A 25,701-nucleotide genomic window follows, 5' to 3' on the forward strand; every position below is an offset into this window, starting at 1 on the left:
AGCATTCAAGGGAAGGCCATACACTTCCTGGGCATACCTCAGCCAATGACCTAGCACAAGAGAAATACTGGGACTTGGCCATTTCTACCCAATGCAGGACTCTTTTAAAAGCAATCTTTGTTTGGGAGCTCCTGGTGGAGTTGGCTGAAATTTTGTGAGATCTGGATCGCAGTCAGAGGCTCTCCTTGATCAATCTTCTTTCACTTTTCTTTTCTTTCTTCCTTCACCTTTCTTGTCATAGTTGTCAGATATGCATTATGTTCTGGAGATTCTCTCTGCTTAATCTTATTTCCTTTCCTATTTATAGACAACCCCCTCTCAATCTCTAACACTCATAAATTTATCTCAGCCTCAGTTTGAGGAATCAACTGACAAAACAACAATTAAAAATAATTATTTAAAGAAAATATATTTAACTGGCATAAAATTGGCATACTGATCAATGGAACAGAATAGAGAACTAAACCCACACATATGTGGTCAACTGATCTTTGACAAGAGTGCCAACAATACACATTGAGAAAGAAAATCCCCTTCAGCAAATACTGTTGGGAAAATTAGATATCCACATGCAGAAGAATAAAAGTGAACTTCTTTCTTATACCATATACAAAAATTAATGTAAAATAAATTACAGATTTTAACATAAGATCTGCAACCATAAAACTTCTAGGATAAAACATAGGGGAAAGCGTCTTGGCATTGGTCTCAGCAGTGATTTCATGAATGTGACACCAAAAGCACGGGTGACCAAAACACAGATAGATAAGTGGGACTATATCAAACTAAAAAGCTTCTGTATAGCCAAGGAAATAATGAAAAGTGAAAAGTTAGCCTACAAAATGATATAAAATGTTTACAAGTCATATGTCTAATAAGAACTTAATTTCCAAAATACATAAGGAACTCCTAAAACTTAATAACAAAAAAGCAAATAACTTGATTTAAAAATGGGCAAAGAACTTGAATAAACAAGGCATATACCTAGAATGGAATACTATTTAACTTTAAAAAAGAAGGAAATCCTGTCATTTACAACAATATGGATGGACCTGGAAGACATTAAGCTACATGAAATGAGTCAGCTGCAGAAGGACAAAAGCTTCATGATTCCTCTTATATGAGGCATCAAAAATAGTCAAATGCATGGAAGTAGATAATAGAATGGTGGTTCCCAGGAGATGAAGGAGGTGCATTTGGGGAGTTGCTCAATGCATATAAAGTTATGACTTACACAAGATGAGTTAGTTCCAGAGATCTATTGTACAACATACTTCATAAAGTCAAAAATAAGATATTGTGTATTTAAAATTTTAAGAGGGCAGATTTCATGTTAAGTGTTCTTACAAAAAAAACCCACAAAGAGACATATTTATGGATATATTTATTTATATATTATTTATATACATTTTATTATATATAATATATATTTATTTATATTTATATGGGTATATTTATTACTTTCATTGTGATTATGGTAACATGAGTGTATATATATGTCCAAACTCACCAAATTGTATACATCAATTATTGTATTTTTTGTATACCAGTTATACCTCAATAAAGCTGGAAAAAATAAAGATATTTTGAAGATACTGTATAAAATTATTATTATTTTTAAATACCCAAATCTGAGGTTTGATTGAGGAGAGGGGAAAAACAAATGCAAACAAAAATCTCTTCCTTTTCATAGGTTATGGGAAGTAGAATGGATACTTTAATTTTCTTGATTATTTATGTATGGACATCAAAACATATTTCTAGGTAGTTGGACATGACAAGATGGCCGACTAGAAACAGCTGCAGTTGGAGGGTCCCCCCCAAAAGAACGAAAACGGTGAGTGAATTCTGCACCAGCAACTGAGGTATCCAGGTTTTCTCACTGGGACTGACTAGGCGGTTGGCGTGACCCACAGAGAGTGAGGAAAAGCAGGGTGGTGCAAGGGCCCACTTGGGAGCCACAGGGGGAAAGGGGAGCTCCCACCCCCAGCCAAGAGAGGTGGTCAGTGATTGTGCTACCCGACCCGGGAAACCACGCTTTTTCCACGGATCTGTGCAACAGCCGGATCAGGAGATCCCCCTAGTCAGCTCACGCCACCAGGGCCTTGGGTCCCAAGGACAGAGCTATGCAAACTCTCAGCAGCCATTTGGCCGGAGACTACCTAAAACTACCGAGTTCACTGCGGCTGCCTGCTGCTTAAGATGACTCAGCTCCTGGGGGGAGAGGCAGCAACCATCACTGCAGCTCCAGTCTGCCATTTTTTCCCCTGCCAGTGCGGTGGAGACTGGACAATTTCGACCCAGGAGGAATTCCGCACAGTGGCTGTGGCAGATCGTGGCCAGACTGCCTTTTTAAGCTGGACCCTAACCCGTGCCTCCTCCCCGGGTGGGATCTGCCTGCGGGAATTTCAGCAACTCCAGCAAGGGCTTTATGGGTAGAACCCTGAATTATCTGGGACAAAGCCCGTAGAGGGAGGAGCAGCCAGTCTTTGCAGATCAGCCGACTTAGTCTTTCCCCCTGCTGGCTCTGAGGAATCCAGGCAGTCTGGATGAGCGGAATTTCCCCCAGTGCACTGCACCCTCTCCACCAATGGGCAGCCAGAGTGCTTCGTTAAGTGGGTCCTGGATCCCTTGTCTCCTGACTGGGTGAGACCCGCCCCCCATCAAAAGGGGTAGACAGACACCTTATACAGAAGTGTTCCCTTTGGCATCAGGTCAGTGCCACTCTGGGTCAGAGATCCGAGAGGAAGGAGCAGGCTGCCATCTTTGCTGTTCTGCAGCCTCCACTAGTAACACCTCTAGATGCAGAAGGGATAGGGTCTGAACTGGATCTCCAGCAAACCACAGCAGTCCTACGGAAGAGGGTCCTGACTGTTAAAAGAAACAAACAGAAAGCAACAACAACAACAACAACAGCATCAACAAAATGTCCTCACAAGAGCCCCATCCAAAGGTCAGCAGCCTCAAAAATCTAAGCTAGGTAAACTCATGGAAGATGAGAAAGAATCAATGAAAAAACACTGAAAACTCAAAAAGCCACAGCGCCTCTTCTCCTCCAAATGATCACAACACCTCTTCAGTGAGGGCACAGAACTGGGCAGAGGCTGAGATGGATGAATTCACAGAAGTAGGCTTCAGAAGCTGGGTAATAATGAACTTCACTGAACTACAGGAGCATGTTCTAACCCAATGCAAAAAAGCTAAGAACCATGATAAAACATTACAGGAACTGTTAACCAAAATAACCAGGTGAGAGAGGAACATAAATGACCTGATGGAGGTGAAAAACACAACCTGAGAACTTCACAGTGCAACCGCAAGTATCAATAGCTGAATAGACCAAGTGGAGGAAAGAATTTCAGAGCTTGAAGACTATCTTGCTGAAATAAGACCGACAGACAAGGTCAGAGAAAAAATAATGAAAATAAATGAACAAAACCTCCAAGAACTATGGGATTATGTAAAAAGACTGAAGTTACGACTGATTGGGGTACCAGAAAGAGATGGAGAGAATGAAACCAAGTTGTAAAACACACTTCAGGACATCATCCAGGAGAACTTCCCCAACCTAGCAAGACAGGCCAACATTCAAATTCAGGAAATCCAGAGAATCCCAGTAAGATACTCCACGGGAAGATCAATCCCAATCACATAATCATCAGATTCTCAAAGGTCAAAATGAAGGAAAAAAAATGTTAAGGGCAGCCAGAGAGAAAGGCCAGGTCACCTACAAAGAGAAGCTCATTAGACTAACAGCAGATCTCCCAGCAGAAACCCTACAAGCCAGAAGAAATTTGGGGCCAATATTTAACATTCTTAAAGAAAATAATTTCCAACCCATAATTTTATATCTAGCCAAGCAAATTTCATATCTAGTTTCATAACCAAAGAAGAAATAAAATCATTTTCAGACAAGCAAATGCTGAGGGAATTTGTCACCACCAGGCCCGCCTTGCAAGAGCTCCTGAATGAAGCACTAAATATGGAAAGGAAAAAACTGGTGCCAGCCAGCCACTGCAAAAACACACTGAAATACAAAGACCAATGACACTATAAAGAAATTGCATCAACTAGTATGCAAAATAACCAATCAGCATCATGATAACAGGATCAAATTCACACATAACAATATTAACCTTAAATAAAAATGAGCTAAATGCACCAAGTAAAAGACAGAGACTGGCAGATTGGATAGAGTCAAAGCTCATCAGTGTGCTGTATTCAAGAGACCCATCTCATGTGCAAAGATACACATAGGCTCAAAATGAAGGGATAAAAGAAAATTTACCAAGCAAACGGAAAGCAGAAAAAAACAGGAGCTGCTCTCCTCATTTCTGACAAAACAGACTTTAAACCAACAAAAGATCAAAAAAGACAAAGAAGGGTATTACATAATGATAAAGAGATCAATTCAACAAGAAGAGTTAACTATCCTAAATATAGTTAACCCAATACAGGAGCACCCAGATTCATGAAGCAAGTTGTTAGAGACCTACACAGAGACTTAGACTCCCACACAATAATAGTGGGAGACTTTAATACCCCACTGTCAATATTTGACAGATCATCAAGCCAGAAAATTAACAAGGATATTCAGGACTTGAAATCAGCTCTGGAACAAGTGGACGTGACAGAAAATTTTTGCATTCTATCCATCTGACAAAGTTCTAATATCCAGAATCCATAAGGAATTTAAGCAAATTTACAAGAAAAAAAATGAACAGCCCCATTAAAAAGTGGGCAAAGGACATGAACAGACACTTCTCAAAAGAAGACATTTATGTGGCCAACAAACATATGAAATAAAGCTCAACATCACTGGCCATTAGAGAAATGCAAATCAAAACCACAATGAGATACCATCTTAGACCAGTCAGAATGACAATTACAAAAAGTCAAGAAACAACAGATGCTGGTGAGGCTGCGGAGAAACAGAAACACTTTTACACTGTTGGTGGGAATGTAAATTAGTTCAACCATTGTGGAAGACAGTGTAGCGACTCCTCAAAGATCTACAGCCAGAAATACCATCTGACCCAGCAATCTCATTACTGGGTATATACCCAAAGGAATATAAATCATTTTACTATAAAGATACATGCATGTGTATGTTTACTGCAGCACTATTCACAAAAGCAAAGACAGGGAATCAACACAAATGCCCATCAATGATAGAATGGATAAAGAAAATGTGTTACATATGCACCATAGAATACTATGCAGCCATAAAAGGAATGAGATCATATCCTTTGCAGGGACATGGATGGAGCTTGAAGCTGTTATCCTCAGCAAACTAACACAGGAGCAGAAAACCAAACACTGCATGTTCTCACATAAAAATGGGAACTGAACAATTAGAACATATGGACACAGGAAAGGGAACAACAAACACAGGGGTCCTTTCAGGGGCAGGGGGAGAGAGAATATCAGGATAAACGCCTAATGTATGTGGGGCTTAATACCTAGGTGATGGGTTGATAGGTGCAGCAAACCATCATGGCACATGATTACCCATGTAACAAATCTGCACATCCTGCACATGTATCCTGGAACCTAGAATAAAATAAAATTAAATAAAAAACCTATTTCTAAAATTGAATCTAAACACTAAATGGATAAAACTGAAGAGGTGATTTCACAATCACTAAAAAAGTTTGCATATATAGCAAAGGAGAGAATAAACTTCACTCTCCCCAAAACATGAGAAAAGACATACAACTTAATATGACTATAGTAAGCTATTGGTTATTACATTAATGTGAATAGATTAGTTTCCTCTACTTACAAAAACATAATCATCATATTAGACCAAAAGGAGAATTGAAATATATGCTCTTTATTAAAGATGTACTAGAAAGTAACACAAAGTTATTGTTTAAATGTGATGAATAAGCAGAAATATAAAATAAATACAAAGAAAGCATGTGTTAATAATGTTAATACCAAAAAAGTTAGAATTCAATGGAAAAAGCTTTCCATGGGGCAAAGAAAAATGTTTGTTATTCAAACAGGTTAACTGTGAGCTCACATTTATGTTCCCCTGACAAGAGTAGTGATAAATACATAAAGCTTCATGAGTAAAACAACAACAGAAAGTTCTCTGAGTCTTTGGCAGATCAAATGGATAAAAAGTAGAACATGAAATCAAGGAATTGAATAATAAAATGAATAATATTTATTTCATACATTTATCTACCTTTTTATAGTACATGTAAATTATTGTACTATAAATGCCATGGAAAGTTTACAAAATATAACTTGAACAGACCCAAAGAGAATCTTAAAAAATTTTATAAACATACGAATCAGTACAGAACACACTCTGATCAGGTGGGTGGTGGCCATGAGAATTCACCTCACAGAAATCCAGGCATAGGGCACATAACCGAATGAGGTCTGGGATGCTACACTTTGAAATCTATCACCTGATTTGCACCAAGACCATGCATCCCACAAACCCTTCTACAACAAAGGCTGAGTGCAGTTGTTACAGTTAGGAAGATTTATGCCTGGGAGATTGAGGACTACATTTTCAGCTAACTGAATCCAGGACTCCTCAACAGCGCTGTCGAAACTTCAAAACTGCACGGTAGTAGTCTGGGATACTTTGCCAACAGTTCCCACCCTCTCTCACTCAGGGTCAGCATTGCATTGCTGTATGGTAGCTCTCCCAGCTTTGCCCAGTTTCCTTCCTGTTTCCCTTCACGCGAGCATGTCCTCTAATTAAATCTTTGTACATTAATCCTGTCTTGGCATCTTGTTCTTGGATATCTCAGCCTAACACAAAATGTAATAAGATTAGAATTATTGCCAATAGCATACACAGAAATAGCAAATAGGTGAATTTTAAAACTAATTGCTAAATAATTTTTTAATCAAAAGAGAAAACTGAAAATACAATTATACAGTTGCAAACAATACCATGCAATGAAACTTATAATCAAAGTTGTGTTTAGAAAAACATTTGTAACTTAAATGCTTCTATTAACCAAATAGAAATGAAAATATACCTACCAAAACTAAGAACTCAAGAACATAGAAAAAATAAACACGCCTAAGCACAGTAGGTTGAAGGAATTAATAGGGATTAAAGCAGACATCAATAGAATAGAAAACAAAAATACTATATGTGATAATTATTTTCTTACCAGAGGTGGCTTTTCTCCTCAATTAATTTTAAAAATAAGAAAATATGTGTAGAAAGTTTGAAGGAAAAATGCTGAGTAGTCATAGATAAATAAGGTTTATAAAACTAATTATAATTGAATATTACATGGCACACAATGTTGAAAAACATGATCAGGATTAAACATATAATTTTGAAAGACTTACATTTAACTAAAACTTGTTGAAGATGATATAATAAAACTAAATAGATCAATTTAAAAATTAGCAAGTTATCCCACTCATCTCTAAAGAGACTGGCTCAAAGTTTCAGAGGTCAGTTCTTTGTTTTATTCTATTTTTATTGAGCAATAATAATTGTATATATTTTTATGGGGTATAATGTGATGCTTCAATGCATGCATATATCGTGGAATGAGCAAATTAGGCTAATTAACATATCCATGTCATAGGTGAGTTATTTCAAACATTTTAGTAACATAAGTTATATTTTATTTACAAATGTCTAGAGTATATACAAAGCAGGAAAGGTTATCAATGTATTCAATACATTTTTATAGGCATGATAATAAACCATAACTATAGGGGATGGGAAGGGAGGATCAATCCATATCACTTACAAATACCGAGGCAAAAATTGTAGAAAAGGTTTGGCAAATCGGATCAGAGAAGTCAATTTAGAAGAGGTGGTATCAAGAATGAACTGAAGAGTAGGATTTTCACCAGTGGAGCGAGGCATTTGAAACAAGGAAAAGTTAAGTGAGCTGCAGGGGCACAGCACAAAAGACCCACCTAGGTAAAATGACCATGCTTCCCAGTTTCCCTGGCCAGTGCTTGCTTATACTGCTTTCCAGGATAACTGTTAGTAGCATCCTTTTCCACTCATGAAGGTATGCTGGGTCTGGGCACGGTGGCTCACAGCCTTTAATCCCAACACTTTGGGGCAGAAGCAGGTGGATCACCTGAACTCAGGAGATCTAGACCAACCTGAGCAACATGGCAAAATCCCATCTCTACAAAAACTACTAAAATTAGCTGGGCATGGTGGCGCCCACCTGTATTCCCAGCTATTCAGGAGGCTGAGGCAGGTGAATCTTTTGAGCCCAGGAAGCAGAGGTTGCAACGAGCCTAGATTGCACCACTGCACTCCTACCTGGGCAACAGAGGGAGATCTTGTGGAAAAAAAAATATTCTAGGGTCTCCATACCTATTTAAAATGCCGAAAGCTGGAAAGAGCATTGTTTTTATTCTAACAACTACAATACAAAAAGCTGAATAAACTATACAATTGTAATTATTTGAACCACAGACCAAAAGATGCAGGGCAACCAAGTAGCCTAAAATCTAATAAAAAGGATGCATCTTCAAGGAAAAATGAGACACAAGCCCATCACAAGCACAGAGCATGGAAGGAAGAGTTGCCGTTACAAATAGATAAAAAATTAACTGAATGTGTTAATGAATTGATAAAGGCTGGTTGTGCGTAGGTGTAAAACCATATAATCCATGGAGCCATAAACACAAGGGGGATTTGCACCCACTCATCCTCTTTTCCATGGAACACAATTAGTGTTGATGAGAAACTCTGATGCCAGGGCAGGAAAACAATAAAAATCGAACTTTGTTTTATGGCTTGGAGGAGGGGAGAGGCCACCACTGCAGGAAAGGCACAAAGCCCTGGCAGAACCATCTTCTCCTGTGAGTTTTAAGCCCTTGAAGAAACAGCAGTAAGCCCTGTCAACCTCAGGGCACAAATTAAGATCCATTACAGCCTGAGAAAGAGTAAAAGAAAAAAAAAAAACTTTTATTTTTAAGGAAACAGGAAACCATGCTCAACCCTATCACTGGAGCAGCAAGAAAGTCCCACACAAGAACTACCAAAAATATAAGAGGGTTTGCCTGCCAGGGAGGTGAGCAGCAGGATGACTGCCAAAGCTCCATCCCTAAGGCTCAGGGACACAAGGCCAGCCTAAGAATGAGGCTGGAGCAGGACAATAGAGAAACTCCTTTCCACTTCCATAATAAGGTTAGAAAGTCCCAATTCGCAAGCTACAAAATGTCTATCTCTGTGACAGCGATAAGAGGATTGAGACACCCACTAAGAGGTGCAGGCACAAAGGGAAGGCCGAAAGCCAAGGGTGGAGTAGAAACATTCAGCAAAACGCTCTGGCAACCCAGCTCCCAAGATAAACACAAGATAACCTTCCAGGATTTAAAGTCTGTGATACACTCAAGGAAACAATAGGAACAACAAAACTCAAACCAGCTCAGATATGGAGTAGATTGAGTCAACTGCATGCACTATTGGTCTACCAAAGAGGCATGCCTATTTTCAGGCACATATATTATTTCTCCCTGTCCTTACTGGAGCTACTCACAATGAGTGACATTCAATAGAAGAAATAGAAGGCTCACAAACAAGTAAGAAAAAAGAGCCCACTGGAAAGAGGTAAAGCAATTAACAGACACCGACTCAGAAATGGCCCAAATATTGGAACTATTGGACAGGAAATTTTAAATATTATTATTAATAAATTATAATTTCTCATGGAAAACATGGTCAACAGCCATGAACAGATGTGGACTTTTGCAAAGAAATGAAAACTATTCAAAAGAGTCAAATAGAAATGCTAAAAAATATCTATCAAAAATGAAGGCGAAATAGTTTTTGAGACAAAAGAATACATACATACAAACATACATATATACATATGTAAAAGAATTTAATATCAGCAGAACTGCACCACAGGAAATATTTCAAAAAACAAGCAAACAGAAAACAAAGATGTCTTTAGGCAAAGGAACATGATACTAGACAGAAATTTGAATCTATACACACGCAGGCAAATGAAGAACTCTAGGAATAGTTAAAATGAAAGTAAATTAAAAAGACACTTTTTATTTTTAATCACTCTAAATCGCTTTTCTTTAGACGTTCAGAAATACGCTAAAGTATCATTGAATGTCTAAAAAACACTGGTAGAAATGCATTAGGGGTTTATATCATGTGTAAATATAAAATGGATAACATCAATCAATAGCACAAAAGATGAGGGGGAAGAATCGTCAGTATGCCATTTTGTAAATTGCAGTCTAAATGAAGCAGTATGATGCTATTTGAAAGTACACTGTTATTAATCAATGATGGGCATTGAAAATCCTGTAGCAGCCACTACATTTTAAAAAGTTGTTTATAATAAGCTAATCATGAAATAAAATAGAATTATATAAATTTCTCAATCATAATTAGACAAAAAGGAGACAAAAAGGAACAAAGAACAAATGGAACAAATAGAAAACAAATAGCAAGAAAGCAGATTTTAATTTAACTATATAAATATTTATAATTTATAAAAATATTTAAATGCATTTATATCAGTCAGGGTTCTCCAGAGGGACAGAACCAATAGCATATACAAGAAAGATAATTTATTAGGAGGAATTTGCTCATGATCACAAAGATGCAGTTCTAGTACAGGCCATCTGCAAGTTGGAGGACCAGAGAGGCCAGTAGTGTGGCTCCCAGGGAAACTGGTAGCATGGCTTAGTCAAAAGCCTTAGAACCAGGGAAGTCTGAGAGCCTCCAGGAGGCTGCTGTTGCAAATCAGAATCCAGAGGCTGAAAGAACCTGGAGTCTTTTGTCCAAGGGCAGGAGGAGAGGAAGGTATTCTACTCAGGAAGAGAGAGAGAAGAAGCCAGAGAATACTGGGTATCCCCCTTCTTTGGTCTGTTGTCCCCCAGCCAACTGGATGATGTCTACCTACATTGAGAGGGAGTCTTCCTGTCTCAGTCCACTGACTCACAGGTCCATTTCCTCTGGTAGAATCCTCCCAGACACACACAGAAATAATTCTTCTACCAGCCATCTAGACATTTCTCAATTTGGTCAAGTGAACAGATAATAATAACTATCGTAGCACTAATGAAAAGACAGAGATGGTCATATTGGCTAACAAGCAATTTATTCTGTCCAGAAGAAACCCCTTTAAATATAAAGACAAGTATAGATTAAAAATAAAATGATGTAAAAAGATGTACTATACCAACACTAATTAGAGGAAAGCTGAAGTGACTACATTCATACCAGACAAAATAGACTTCAGATCAAGGAATACTACCAGAAAATAAAAGAAGGAACATTATAAGGCTATGGCTCAGGAGAGGAGTTGACTACAAAGGTGACTGAAATAATTTTTGTAGAGTGAAACTATTACATATCTTGACTCCTGTGGCAATTACACAACCATACACATTTGTCAAATGCATAGATCTATACACTAAAAAAGGTGAATCTTGCTGTATGTAAATTATACCTTAATGAATCTGACCTTAAAAACATCACTCTATATAGAAGTGAAACAAGTAAAGAATAAATTTGTTTTCCCAAATGTCTATTCAATGTTTGCTAGGTAAATAACACTGTTTGAAGGCTATCTTGATATCCCTTTTTCTTCTTATTCTCTTTTAAATATAATCTGAGTGCATGTACATAATGATTTTTTCCTTTAAACTTTTTCGTTGACATAAAATTCTAACTTAAAGGATTAATTAAAGGATTTTGTTTTAAGACAAGGTCTCACTCTGTCACCTGAACTCAAGTGCAATGGTGCAATTGCTACCCACTGCAAACTCAACCTCCAAGAGCTCACACAACCCTTCCACCTCAGCCTCCTAAGTAGCTGGAACTACAGGTGCGCACCACCATGCCTGTCAATTTTAATTTTTAGTTTATTTATTTATTTCTTTTGTAGAGATGGGGTTTTGCCCTGTTGCTCACCGTGGTCTCAAACTCCTGAGCTCAAGAGATTCGCCTGCCTCAGCCTTCCAAATTGCTGGGTTTACAGGTATGTTCCACTGTGTCTGGCAAGGATCATTTTATTTAAGAATTCTTTTACTTTTATTCTGAATTCCCTTTCTTTTCATACCAAATCTGTAAGCAAGTAGGTAAAATAATGGACATAAATGATTTCATTTTGTTCAGAAACTATTTCAAATATTTGTGGTGAAGTTTCTGATTTCATCCTCTGTCAGAAATATTTATTATTTTAAAATAAGATAGATAAAATGTTGCCTATGCAATACTTATATACCTGAAAGGGAATTTATCAGGGGAATTTGCTCAATTGCATGCCACCATATGGAAAAGAATTAGAAGTAAAAGAGTATCAGAAATGATGCAGGGACTTTGAATTATTTTTTTTAATACAATGCATTGATAAATCAATTATCTCACACAATAACCCATATTCAGTATACTATAAAACTCATTACCATGAATTAGAAAGAAGTGAGAAATGTGAGTTTATCCTTTAAGTGCTAACACTACAATATTTACTATAATTTTAATGTGTTGCTTTGCGACTTACTGATCATTCAGTTTCAATTGAAACAAAGGTATCTCAGGTAACGCTGCACATTGAAATAAAGAAATAAACATTCTTGGAAACAAAGCAAAACACTATGTAAAATTTCTTTCCAGAGACCACACATATTTGGGATAACAAATCATCATATAAATTTAGAGTTAAAGAGAATTTCTAAAAGAATATATGTGTTCTCATGCCTAGGGCTTCCTACACTGCATATTTTGTTTAATACAGGCTGAAATCTGCTTAAAAAGAGATAAATACATTTAATATTGACTGATGAACTAGGCCATCTCTGCTTTATAGTATGCAATAGTGTACTGAATTGATCACCATATCTGTTCATAATATTCTTGCTTTGCATGAAAGGAAATAAAAACCTTCTCCACATATTTTCATTTATTTTTATTATCTCTTATTGTACAGTATTTTAGAAATAATTCAACATCAAATAGGAAGACATCATTTCTTCACAATTCTGTCATCTCAATAAATCTAACTTTTAAATTTTTCACATTTTTTGAATCCTTAGCAATATACGTACAAAATTTTTAACACTATAGTAAACATAGTGACAATACCGTTTATGCATCTATTCACCTTTCAACAAATATTCATTGAGTGCCAACATCATTTTAAGACCTTAGTATACATTATAAACCAAAAATCTTTGCCTTCATGAAGATTAAACTTTGGGAGGTTGAATACAGATAATATAAAAGAATTACTCAGCAACTTGGGAAGCTGAGTCAGGTGGATCAGTTCAAGCCGGGAACCTAAGCAACATAGTGAGACCCCAACAGAGAGAGAGAGAGAGAGAAGTAAAGTATGTTGATATTAGAAAGTTTTGCCATACTATAGTTAAAAAATTAGAGACAATATGGCAGGGGAAAGGTGTGCTCGGAGTTTGGGGAAGGGCATTGAAAGTTTAAATAGGATAAAAGAGTAGACCTACGTGAGATCCTGACACTAGAAACAATCTCAAAAGAGAAGAAGTAGTTAGTCACATGGATATCTAGGGAAAGAGAGGTCTAGACAAGGGCCAGAGCCAGGGTGAGGTCCCTGGGCAGGGACATGCCTAGGAGGTCAATGGGGCTGGAATGCAGGGAACAGTAAGGAAAGTCATAGGAAGTGAAGTAAGGGAGGGAATAGGGGGTCAGGACAGGGCCTTTAGGGCTTTCTGCTTGGAGTTTATTTTTTTTACTTACAATCATATCAGAAGCATTTTCCATACTCTTACATTCTCTTCTGCATCAGGTATGTGGCATGACAGAGGAAACAATTCCTCAAGTGTTGTTGTTCTGACCAATGGAGCATAACCAACCTTCTAGGAAAAAAGAAAACAGAAAAAGACACACACCAGATAGACTCTATTTTTGAAATCTCTCTTCTTTCTTCACAATTTATTTCCACTTATTTTTTCCTATTCCCATTACCACATGTAGATGCCTAGAAAAAAAACCTAATATTTATATACCTTAAAGTATTAGGGTCTCAATCTTCTATTTTCCCACCTTTCATTTTGAATGTGAAAGGAGCAATTTTAACAAAAAGGGAAATTGCAAAGAAATAATTCACACATTGGAACCTGTCCTCATCATGTATAAAGGAAGACCCTGTTTGAAGGCCTGCTAGAATATACAACACAATAATGGTTTACACGACAAATGAGTCTTTAGTAAACCACTGTGTTTACCCTCCTGTGAGTGTATGTGGCCAGAACTGGAATTTTGTGCAAAGGTGACTATTTAAAACCATACGATTCTGAGGCATGTATTCCTTCCACTCCAGCTTTAAGAAAGTATTTTCTTTTCCCAGGAGATAGTGTTAGAATTGATCTGCCTCACACCAGTGTTTCATCTCTCTGTGGTAGTTATTCTGAGAGCTTTACTCATTTTTCCAAAACTATTGTTAGTATCCTTTGTATTTGCAATAAACAGAAACCAGAGACTGCTCATTACTATGAAATGCTTTCATGATCTCATATTATTTCTTTTTAAATGCAGCCAGCTAAAACATGTTCTTGAAATGTGGCAATTAATCAACAGATCCAAAGCAAATTTTCCTTTTTGCTTTCAAGTGACTAGTTAATTAGATGATTTACTATTTAAACGCTACTCAACCTATGTGACTGTTCATTGTACTTATTTCCTGTGTCAATATAAATGTAAAAAACTTAGAATAAATAATACATTAAAATTGTGCTCATTTCATTTCCTGCTATTTTGCCAGTTTCACATTAGATGCATTCCTACCTGGAAGCACATTGATCAGTTGAATTCTCTCACATCTTTATTATTTATTCCTTATGGAAATATTCATTTCTGAGAATTATAAAGAAAATATTTCAAGATTTTGTTATAATTGATATCCATATCATATTCAATCATTCTCCTTTTATTACTATCAGAGCTGTTTAACTTGACATACTATCAGTTTGTAAAAACACACTTTTGGTTTCTGTAAGTTCATACTTTCTGTCATGAATAGAAATGCATAGATTTCAGTAACCTTAAACAACTACTTATAGGAGGCAGAATAATTTTTAATGACATGAAATAGATATCCTCCTATTTCCCCATTGTTGCTTCTAAGCCATTTTTCCTTCATCACTGGGCGTCTCAGTTCCTTGGCATGCCCCCTCTAAAGAGCTTTTCCTCCGTAACTGTGCTACCTTGAAAAATCCCAGTTACAAGCATCCCCACTTCTAACCTCCAATCTGTTACTCTAGCACTTGCGTTTTAATAACACCTTGACTACATCAGGAACTTTAATCCATTCACGTCGCTGTTGGTCACCTCCATGTTCCCATGTCCTTCCTTATAGGCTCAGCTTAGATTCTGGGTCTATAAAAATAGGCACTCTTTTTCCCTCAATACGTTTGCCTCTGCATATGCAAATGTTCCCTTGCTTGGTACCTACATTCAAAATCTCAATGGCCAGTCACACATTGTCAAGTAATTATATTGTACCTCTTCAATAAATTGCATTCCCTTAGTCTCTGAAATGAGTAGTTCAGACCCCCTTGTTTTTTCTTTGAGTTTCTAACCCTAGTCCTTATCTCCATCTCAGCCGATTTTCACTCACATGTAGAGGGAAAATCGATTCTATCAGATGAGAACTGTTTCCTCTTCCCAAAACCAAATTCACCAACAACCCCACATGTATACTTCATTTCCTTTGAAATAGAAAAAAATTTCTCTCTTTCTTTCTAGTATTAAACCTCCATATGCCCTCTGGATTAACCCTACAATCAGTTTTCTGAGGTAGTACCAGGCAGTCATTAAGAATGAAGATAAATTACTTACCCTCTGTGTGTCTTAGTTTTCTTCTCCATAACCTGGGAATAATAACAGTACCCCACTTAAACTGAGTAAGGAGATAATGAATTAGTAAGTGTGAAGTGATTATATTACATCTGGGCATAATAAGTACTTTATAATTGTCAATCATTTTTTTCTCAAAGTTTTGTTTCTGAAAATTTCGTAATTATCCCCAGAATCAATTTTTCACTTTCACACAGATCATCTCTATCAGTATACAAAGATGATTTAAAAACTTCCTTTTTAAATCTGCCTCAAAAGCCTCACTGTACAGTATATACTCACTGTCCATACTCACTGTCTTCACTTTCTCACTTTCAGTTATATATTCAACCCTCTCTAATTAGGCATTGGAGTTCACCACTTAAATAAATCTATATTTCCAGTTGTTCAGTCCAAAAATTTACATTCTGCCTTTACATTTTATCGTAAATATTGGTACTTCTCATTCACCTCATGTCATCACTGGGGTTTGAGCCTCTGAAAGTTTTCATGTGATTCTAGCAATAGACTTCTAACAACTTTCTTACTACTTACCACTTATTTATGTATTAACCAAAGTCTTTTTAAAATTATAAATCAAATGGTGCCACTCCCTACCTAAAAATAGTACTTTTTCAGTTGACAGCAGAATAATATCTAAATTTCTTACCAAGAATCATGCATAATCTCCAAATCTAGGATCAGACATGGTTGATAATTATCATGCTCCCTTCTAATATTTTTGATGCTTTTGTGCAAAAAAAATATCATTTATATATATAATTTTGGATCCCAGTTTTTAATTTAATGACATATCACAAGAATTATGTCATTAAAATGCTTACTTCATATTTTACTGGGAGCATAATATTTCATCATATGAATGGAACACAATTTATATAACTAGTCTTATTTATCTAGTGTTGAACATTTGGTTTTTGTAAAGTCAGAGAACAGAATCTCAGTTTCACTTATTGATGGAAATCTTGTGGCAGTTGAGACAGAATAAAATTTTCTAGAAGAACTAGGTAAGAAAGCTATAACTCAGGAATGTGCCATACCTAGTTTCCAACTGAAAATTCTGTAAATAAAATGACGTTTGTCTACTTTATGCATAGTAAGTGTATGTGCAAAGTTAAGAAGTGTTTCTGGCCTTTAAAATAACTGGTCTGAAAATTAATTTTAAAAGATCAAATTTTAAAGAGTAACCAAGTGATAAGAGGGAGTTGAGCAGATACATTTTTGAGGTATAACCAATACAAGATCTAAAGATCTTTAATTAGTATTAGTGATCAGACAGCAGGGCCTGCTAACACACTCAAATTGAATCATGTCAAAATTTGGGTGATTTGGAAGGAAAGGATCTACCAAACCTCTATGCTACCCACAGACTTCAAAATATAAAGGCATATGGTTCAATAATATTGACAGTAAATAAATAGTTACATTAGTAGCATATTTATCCAGCGTTTACCAGTGGTCAGCCTTAATAAGCAGTGATACTATATTTTCTCTAAAAAAGGCATTGTTAGATTTTGGTAACATGTATGCCTTTCTTATTTCCAATATATCTTAAAAAAACACAAAGCCTCCCCAGGAAACGTATGTATATAAACATAAAATTTTGTGTACAGATTCAGATGATTCAGAAATGCTCCAATTAATGTTTTATCCTAGCTTAAAAATCATCAAGAAGAGCATTAAACGAGTGTTCAAAAGCGTTTTCATTGACAGTATCAATAAATGTAGCCCATTAGCAAAGAAGGGTTAAAAAAAAAAAGAAAAAATCTATAAAACAATCACAAGATTTGAAAATGCTTGGAAATTTACTGCAGTGGTAAGCGGCTCTATATATCTCATGTGACAAGTCCGTGATTGTTTAACTGGATTTAAACAGAGTATTATGATAGATGTTCAGAGCACATTCCCTGAGTTATCAAGAATGACTAAACCATCTTTGCACTTTCTGTTTCAAAAGGCACTTTAGAAAGAATTCCACCAGAAATGACTTAAAAGTATTAGGAGTTTAAAAAAGAATACGCCTGACATCTTCCCTGAAGAAACCATCTCTTTCCCCAGTGATGCCAGATAAATAATTTACTACTGTGGCAATATTAATCTCTCCTCACATGCTTGGAGACTTTTCTTAGTTACCATATCATTTCAAATAATTAACAGGTTTGTTTGAGGGATCAGTTTCTTAAAAAAACTTTTACAGTTTTATAAAAATTGATTTTTGTAATAAATTGACATAAGTTAAATAACAAGATAAGTCATCATTAAAGAAATCCCATGGCAAAAGTTCCCTTTAATATGAGTTTCTGTAAAACTTAATCTTCCTTGTGACTTTACATGTACTATGAGGGCTATAAGACAGACAATAAACAAGTATTAGTGAGGATATGGAGAAATTGGAACTCTCATACATTGCTCGTGGGAATGTAAAATGGTTCAGCTGCTTTGGAAAACAGTTTGTCAGTTTCTTTGAAAAGTTAAACATGGAGTTAGCATACGAACCAGGAATGCCATTCCAAAGTACATAACTAAGAGAATTGAAAATGTCTGTCCTCACCAGAACTTGTGCATAAATGTTCATAGCATTCCCAACATGTTCATCATAGCCAAAAGGTTGAAACAGCTCAAATGTCCATGCACTGATGAAAGCAAGACAAAGTCTTGCTTTTTGTCATACCTAACAAAAAATGAAAATGGAAATATCATCATAAAAAATGAAATATTGATTCATGCTACAGCACGGATAAACCTTAAAAACATCATGCTAAGTGAAAGAAGCCAGATGCAAAAAGGCAAATATATGATTCCATTTATGTGAAATATCCAGAATAGACAAATCTATGTAGACAGAAAGTACATTCATGGTTTCCAAGGGTTGGTAGAAGGTGGGAATGGGGAATGACTGCTAATGGGTATGGGATTTCTTTTTGGAATATGAAAAATATTCTGAAATTAGGTAGAAGTGAAGGTTATACCTTAGTGAATAGACTAAAAATCACTGAATTTTATACTTTATAATAGTGAATATTGTGCCATGTTAATTATATCTCAATAAAAAAGTCATCTTTTTATCAATTTGTATATTTAATACATAAGCTCTTGAAATGAACCATGCCCTTGATGTATTTTTTTCTTATGACTTTTGCAACTGAGCCCTGAGGATTTCAAATAAAGGAATGTGACTCTAATAAAGCAAAGTTATAAAGGGCCATTATTTTGAGGACTAGTCATGTCAGCAAAATGATTATTAGTAATTTTTTAGATTAAATATATGAGAAGAATGAAGAACTAATTATATCAGTGGCTCCTGTTCTGTCTCTCTCTTTCTCTCTCTCTCTATTTGACTACAGGCTCATGAGCAATAGTTCTGCTGCAAAGTAAACATCTCTGTTTAGAAGTTGCAAGAGGGTGCTGAGCACTTTCTTTGGTGCTGTATTTCCTAACTGATTTATTCAGTTCAAATTAAGTGTTTGATCTTTTAGCTACAAAGCAATGCAACCCAGTCTGGGGATGCTGAAAATTGTTAATTATGAAAATGACACAGAAGAGAAGAGAAAATATTTAGCAAATACATTAAAGCTATATAGGAAGGAAAGTAATAAACCTCTACATAAACATCTATGGTTTACGAGAGTATCATATATTTTATTATTAAGCAAAAATCATGAGGCAGCAGAGAATATACTAATAATCACTAATATTTTCCAAAACTAGATGAATTGCCTGAGACTGAAAAAGTTACATTTGTTGATAATGAGAATATTTGATTATTTCCCTCAAGGTAGAATTTTTCAATATTCTGCTGAGTATACAGGATTCCCTCTCTTCTTTTCACTGTTTCAATGACCTTGTATCTTTTTATCTAATAAAGCAAAACACTCATTCAACAGTTTAAACGGTTGTGTAAACTCTGAGGCTCTTTTGTCTTGGTCCTTAGCATACAAAACACGTGTAATTTGTAGCCCTGTCATGAAACTACTGGAATTTCTTCTCTCATTCTCAGTTGACATTAGTAGGAATAGAGAATTCTGGGTAATTGTTGCATTGTTTATTTCATAGAATTTTTTATTATAATGATATATTTGGTTATAATGCCCAAACTATTGCAACCTTGTGTCATAAAAATTTCATTTTAGAAGTAAAACAACTTTTATGAATCATTGCATCCACACAATATTATTGGTTTTACGTAAGGTGGTCAACATGGTTTAGCAAGTTATGTAACTGTTTAGTTTTATAATTATATAAGGAATATTATACATATTCTATAAGGAATTATAACAATGCTTGACATATTCAAGGCATTGAAATCATAATATAGAGCTAATTTTAAACAGTAGCAAGATAACAATTTATTCAGAGCCCCATTAAAATGTTCAATATTCAGCAATTAAGACATGTAGTCAGACTTTTTTAAAGAATGAAGAGAGTATGTTAAATTTAAAAAAAAGTGTCATCACATAGCTGTTTTTGTCAACTCTATATCTGGCTATAGAGGAAAGAATATAAAGAAATGTGTAAATTCATAGATAAAAATGTGTTTTAAAGTGTAGAATGGAGGATTAGTGGGCTAAAAGGAGTCTTGGGGTGGGGGGGGATCAGGACCATTAAAATATCAATATGTTATGTTACTTTAGACTAACGGTCAGATGAAGAATAAAATTGAGGTCACAAAATGGTTAGGCTTTGCTCTAGGAAAGGACAGGGATTTGTAATTATGGAAATAGAAGCTTTGATTCTTACAGACATGGGGACATTTAAGGTAGGCGATCAGTGTATAGGAAGCATATGGAGGCAACAAAAATACCTATCGTTGAAACATGAATATAGAGATTCCAGTAGTATTTTCTCCAGTTTCTGAAACTATTTTTACCCTGATTATTTTTAGTCATTTCTTTTCTACCTCCCTCTCTTGAGGCATGATTCATCTCCTTTATCAAAATTCCTGCCTTAGGCTAGTTCTAACAGCCCATTCTTCCTTTTCATTTTGAGAATGTGACCACAAATCCTTCTGATGTTGACAGAGAAGGTGGGGTACTACCAGGTCTCATTGCATTGAATCAATATAATAACCTATAAAAAATGATGGCAGTCTTATATTCATGTGAAACATTTTGTGGGCTACGGTCACAGCTCTTTCAGCCCCTAGGAAGTGAGGGGGTATATTAATTCAAGATATCAATAGTATTATTATTTATATTATCAGTATTAAATATTAGGTGACTTTCCAACTCTTTCTGCAGTTTTATCCTTTTAGGTATGACTGGTTCTATTATCTTTGACTTACAATGTCATCATGCTAGATATATGATCCTTTGAAACTAAGGAAGGATAAGCAAGATATTCAAAATGTCCCCATGTCTGTCACCACTACAGCAACTATTTCTATAATACAAAATCCCCATCCTTTTCTAGAGCCAAGCCTAATCATTTGGTCACCTCAGTTTTATTCTCTATCAGATCATTAGTCTAAACTAACATTACGAATTTTTTGTATTTTAACAGTCCCTTACAGAAACTCTTTTTATTCCACTAATCCTTCATTCTATACTTTAAAACACTTCTTTAATTCTATAAATTTACACAGTTCTCTAAAATTTTTCCTCTATAGCCAGAAATAGAGTTGACAGAAACAGTTATGCAGATACTTTTTAAAAATTAACACTCTCCTTTCCTTGACCAGTGTCTTACTATATCTCTAAAATACATGAAACAACTTTTTAAATCTCTGAAATAAAATATTAAATTATATTATGTTAGACTTTTAAAAATTATTGTTAACTTTTTCCATACAAAGATATTAAAATCTATCCAAATCTAAAGTTTTTCTTATCTCTTTAATATTTTCTATTTCATCTTCATGTTCTTATTTGCTTAATTTGTTCTATGCCTTAAAGATCTATGTTTGTTTTTATTTTTAAGTTGAGTGAAGAGTTGACTTATTATATTCCTCAGCCCATTGCACATTGTCATCATTGGTCAATTCAAGGCTTCCACCTTATCTATTGTTATTTTTCTTCTTCTTCTCAATGTCTGCCCCCATTCCCCTCTTACACATGGGCACCACCCTATTTGTGATACAGGTCTTAAATATGCACATATTCCTGTAATATTATTATGTGACAGGGTATTTTTAATCTTGTGTATAGGATATTTTGCTGCTTAAGCTTCTCTGCTTCTTACTTTTCGTGCTTAACACATTTGAAATTTTACTCTGTGGTATTTCCTTCCTTCCTTCCTGTAGTTGGTTTTACCATTGTCTTCATGGTCCATATTTTACATGTTTTTGATCAATAACAACACAGATTGTTTCCAGCTTCCTGCCATTCCTAAAAATTATTTTTTGCCATTCTGACTGTGTAAAGTGATATATTATTGTTCTTTAATTTTTCCTTTATCTGATTAATAGTAGGGTCCAGTATTCTTTCATATATGTTCCTGTTAGCCATGGTATTATCTACCTATACACTGCTTGTTCGCCTATTTTCCTCATTTTTCTATTGAGATTTCTGTCTTTTTCTTATTGACTTACAAATGTCTTTCTTATGCCATCTATCTGTTGATTTTGTCTGTTGTCCATTAGACGGAAATCCTTAATTTCAATGTAATCAAATGATCCATATATTTTTGCCATACAGTTTATATGTTGGGGTTTTATTTAAAAAGTTTTTTCTATGCCTGAATTACAAAACTTTTGTTTACACTTTTATTCGTTTTATTTAATAACAAGTTTTAAATCTGTCTACCATCTATGCCATGGAAATGTGCATGGTTAGCTTTATTTTTCTTCATATACTAATTCTGTTTTCCAAATACCATTCCTAAATGATCATTTTTCCCTATTACTTTGTGGTGCTATGTTGAAAGCTAAACATTCTTCCCATCCATTGGTTTATTTGTCTATTCCTGAGTTAATACTATACTGACTTTTATCACTAGAGATTTGGTTACATTTTAATATAGGTAGAATAAGCCCCTCCTCTCTAACTGTCCCATACACCTTTAATTTTCTTTTTTTAAAAATTGACTTTTATTCTTCCATATGAATTTGAGCATGAGTTTGCCAAGTTCCAAAAAAATCTGTTTTTAAATATGTCTCTTAATGATTATATATAACAGCATATTTTTGGATTTTGATTTAAAATCAGAAAGCTATCTCCTGCAACATTTTGAAAATATTATATCACTGTGTTCTATACTCAAGCATGCCTTTTTGAAGTCTGAGGCCAATATGACTTGTCTCCCTTTATGGAGAGTCTCCTTTTCTCTCTAGAAACTTTTAAGTTTTTCTCTTTGTCTTCAATAGCCATGTATTTTACAATGTTTTTAGGTTTGGGTTTCTTATTCTCTATGCTGTTTCATTCTGAAGCCCTTTCAATCAGAAGTTTTCCAACCTTTTTCAATTAGAGAAATTTTTGGATGTCATTTCTTTAAATATTTCCTTTTCTGTGTCTACATACATTTTTTCTTTCCAAAAGGAATTTCTTTTTGAAAATACTTTGATATTTCTATTGCTGACTCCAAGTATGTTGACTTTTTTTTCCTCTCTCTTTATTCTCTCCTAGGGCATTTTGGGAGAATTTTCTAGCCCACTTTTCCATATTCTGTCCTATTATTTGGCTGTATCTTTTAGCTATTTATCCAAGGTATTGGTAATTTATTTAAACTAGCATTTTTCACACCAAGTATGCCTACTTGGTTCTTATTTATAAATGCTTATTTCTGCCTCATATTCCAACCATTCTATCTTAATTCTTTAAGAATGTTTACTAGTTTTGTTTAGAGTTTTTGGCTAGAATTTTCAGAAGCAGTGCTAATGCTGGGTCACCTAGTATGTGCAGTTTGGATGGCTGCCTTTCTTTGCAACAATTATGCTCCTCGGGTGTACAGTTATTTTTGTTTTTGAACTTGTTTTGCTCTGGCTGTTATTGGAAGATGGAGGCCCAGGTTCTAGCTTGTGCTCCTGAGGGTTGAAGAGTAGGTGAATGTGGATGTTGATCATTGGCAGAAAACCCACCATGCCACAATTTGAACATGACCATCCCTCTTTGCACTTTCCTCACCAGATGACTGTCAACCCTTGATGGTAGTCAGATAATGCTGGGGTTGGGTTTGGAGATGCTATGGAGTTTGCCATGCTCATAGGTCTCTTTGTTATCTCTCCTAACACTTGTCAGGTTCCTGTGTAGCCTGAATGCTATCTGCTGGCCCTGTGGCACTGGGTAGTCAATGCTGTTTTTCTGTCCCTTGAGCTACCATGTGGCCAGGAAAGTTCTTAAAGATACAGATTAAAAGCCCACCCTATCTTTTTCCTCCACCATGGTACTTTGTTCCTCTACCACATCCATGTTCAAGCACCCCTCTCAATCTTTGTCTGCTTTTCTTTTTCCTTTAAATCCATTTTATTTTACATCTACTACATCTTCTGGGGTGAGAGAAAGGGAGAATAATGGCATTTAAGAAAACTTTCATTTTGTTGAGTTCTATTCACATTGTTTTCAAATGATTGATTTCAAAATAGTGCCAACTTTCATTGAATGCTATGTTTATACTAGGCCTGTGCTAAGAGTTTTGTACATATTACATCATCTAATTCTCATAAAAACTCTAGGAAATAGATGCTTTCATTGTTCTCATTTTACAAAGCACAGAAATGAAGTCTAGACAAGGTACTTCACGTAGGAAGTAACAGAGCCAAGGTGCAAATTTAAGCTGTCAGATTCCAAAGTCTATTCCTTCCAGTCGATAGTGTAATTAGTGTAATTTAAATTAGGTTTGTTCTGGGCATCCATGGATTGACTTCATAATATCCAAAAACCTTCTAAAATTGCGTCCAAAATTTTTGTGTTTATATATACGAGGTTTTTTGTTTGTTTGTTTTTTGTTTTTTGTTTTTTTTTTTAACTACAGATTGAATTCATTGCTTTAACTGGATTGTCAAAGGTTTCTATGAGTCTCCATGAGATGAAAACTGACTTTAGGTGAAGTCAAATTACACAGGTGCTTTGGCACTGATGTCAGCCAGTAATGTTAAAATGGCATATAGTGATTTACCTCTGAAACTTTCTTAAATGACCCTTATGTTGCCTAGACTAGGTCACTGGAAGCTCAAAAGCCAAGGATTAGTATGTATTTTTCATTTCTCTTTGCTTTTAGGTGCCAGTATTTTTTTCTTGGGACAGTGGAGGACAACTAACTTTGAAAATGTGATGGGGATTGACAAAAGGGGGCATAAATAAAAGATTATCTCTCAAGAAACGTGTTTGTGTTTATTCCAATGCTTACACTGAGGCGAAAAATATGTTTAAAACTCAACTTCAACCTGGTATGAAGACAGAAGAAATAGCAATATGTTCAGTAGCTTGCTCTGCATGCCCTAAAGCCTGTCTGTCTAGTCATAATCAGCCCCAGGAGGTGTCAATTTGGCCTTCTTGAGTGCTCAGCTGATCCTATTCACTCCAGCAGAATCTGGTAGGTTTTCTATTCATGAGTTCTAGGGAAGATGAGTCCTGTTGAAAAACTTCTAACAATTTTCTCCTGTTAATGGAAGATTTTATGATGAAGCTTAGATAAAGATCTCTTTGAGGTGCCACTGATTCAACTTGTCTCAATTTCAGAGCTGACTATAGCTCTCAGGGCTCCTTTGTACCATGAGTTCCCTCAGTTCAATTTCCCCAGCCCCGTTTTCAGGGCAACTTAATGTCTCATCCCCAAGGGAAGTCTAGAACTAAACTAACTTCAGAAAACAGGTAATTAAGCTGGGCAATTAGATTAAACTTTGCTCTTCTGAAGTAAGCTCTAAGGCACAATCATATTCATAGAAAATTACTTAAATGATAGACATGTAGTACTTTTAAAAATATTGAAAGAGGGTAGCATGCATAGTTTCT

General features: G+C 35.5%; 1 long non-coding RNA gene across 1 annotated transcript; it reads left to right on the top strand.

The window, feature by feature from the left end:
- Positions 1 to 11,875: 11,875 nt before the first annotated feature.
- LOC129532030 (uncharacterized) lies at positions 11,876 to 25,069 on the top strand. Its single transcript, XR_008677620.1, has 2 exons — positions 11,876 to 11,969; positions 24,968 to 25,069. It is a non-coding gene; the product is annotated as an uncharacterized lncRNA (long non-coding RNA).
- The last annotated feature ends 632 nt before the right edge of the window (positions 25,070 to 25,701 follow it).

The sequence above is a fragment of the Gorilla gorilla genome, chromosome 11 (assembly GCF_029281585.2).
Source record: "Gorilla gorilla gorilla isolate KB3781 chromosome 11, NHGRI_mGorGor1-v2.1_pri, whole genome shotgun sequence".
Lineage (NCBI taxonomy): Eukaryota > Metazoa > Chordata > Mammalia > Primates > Hominidae > Gorilla > Gorilla gorilla.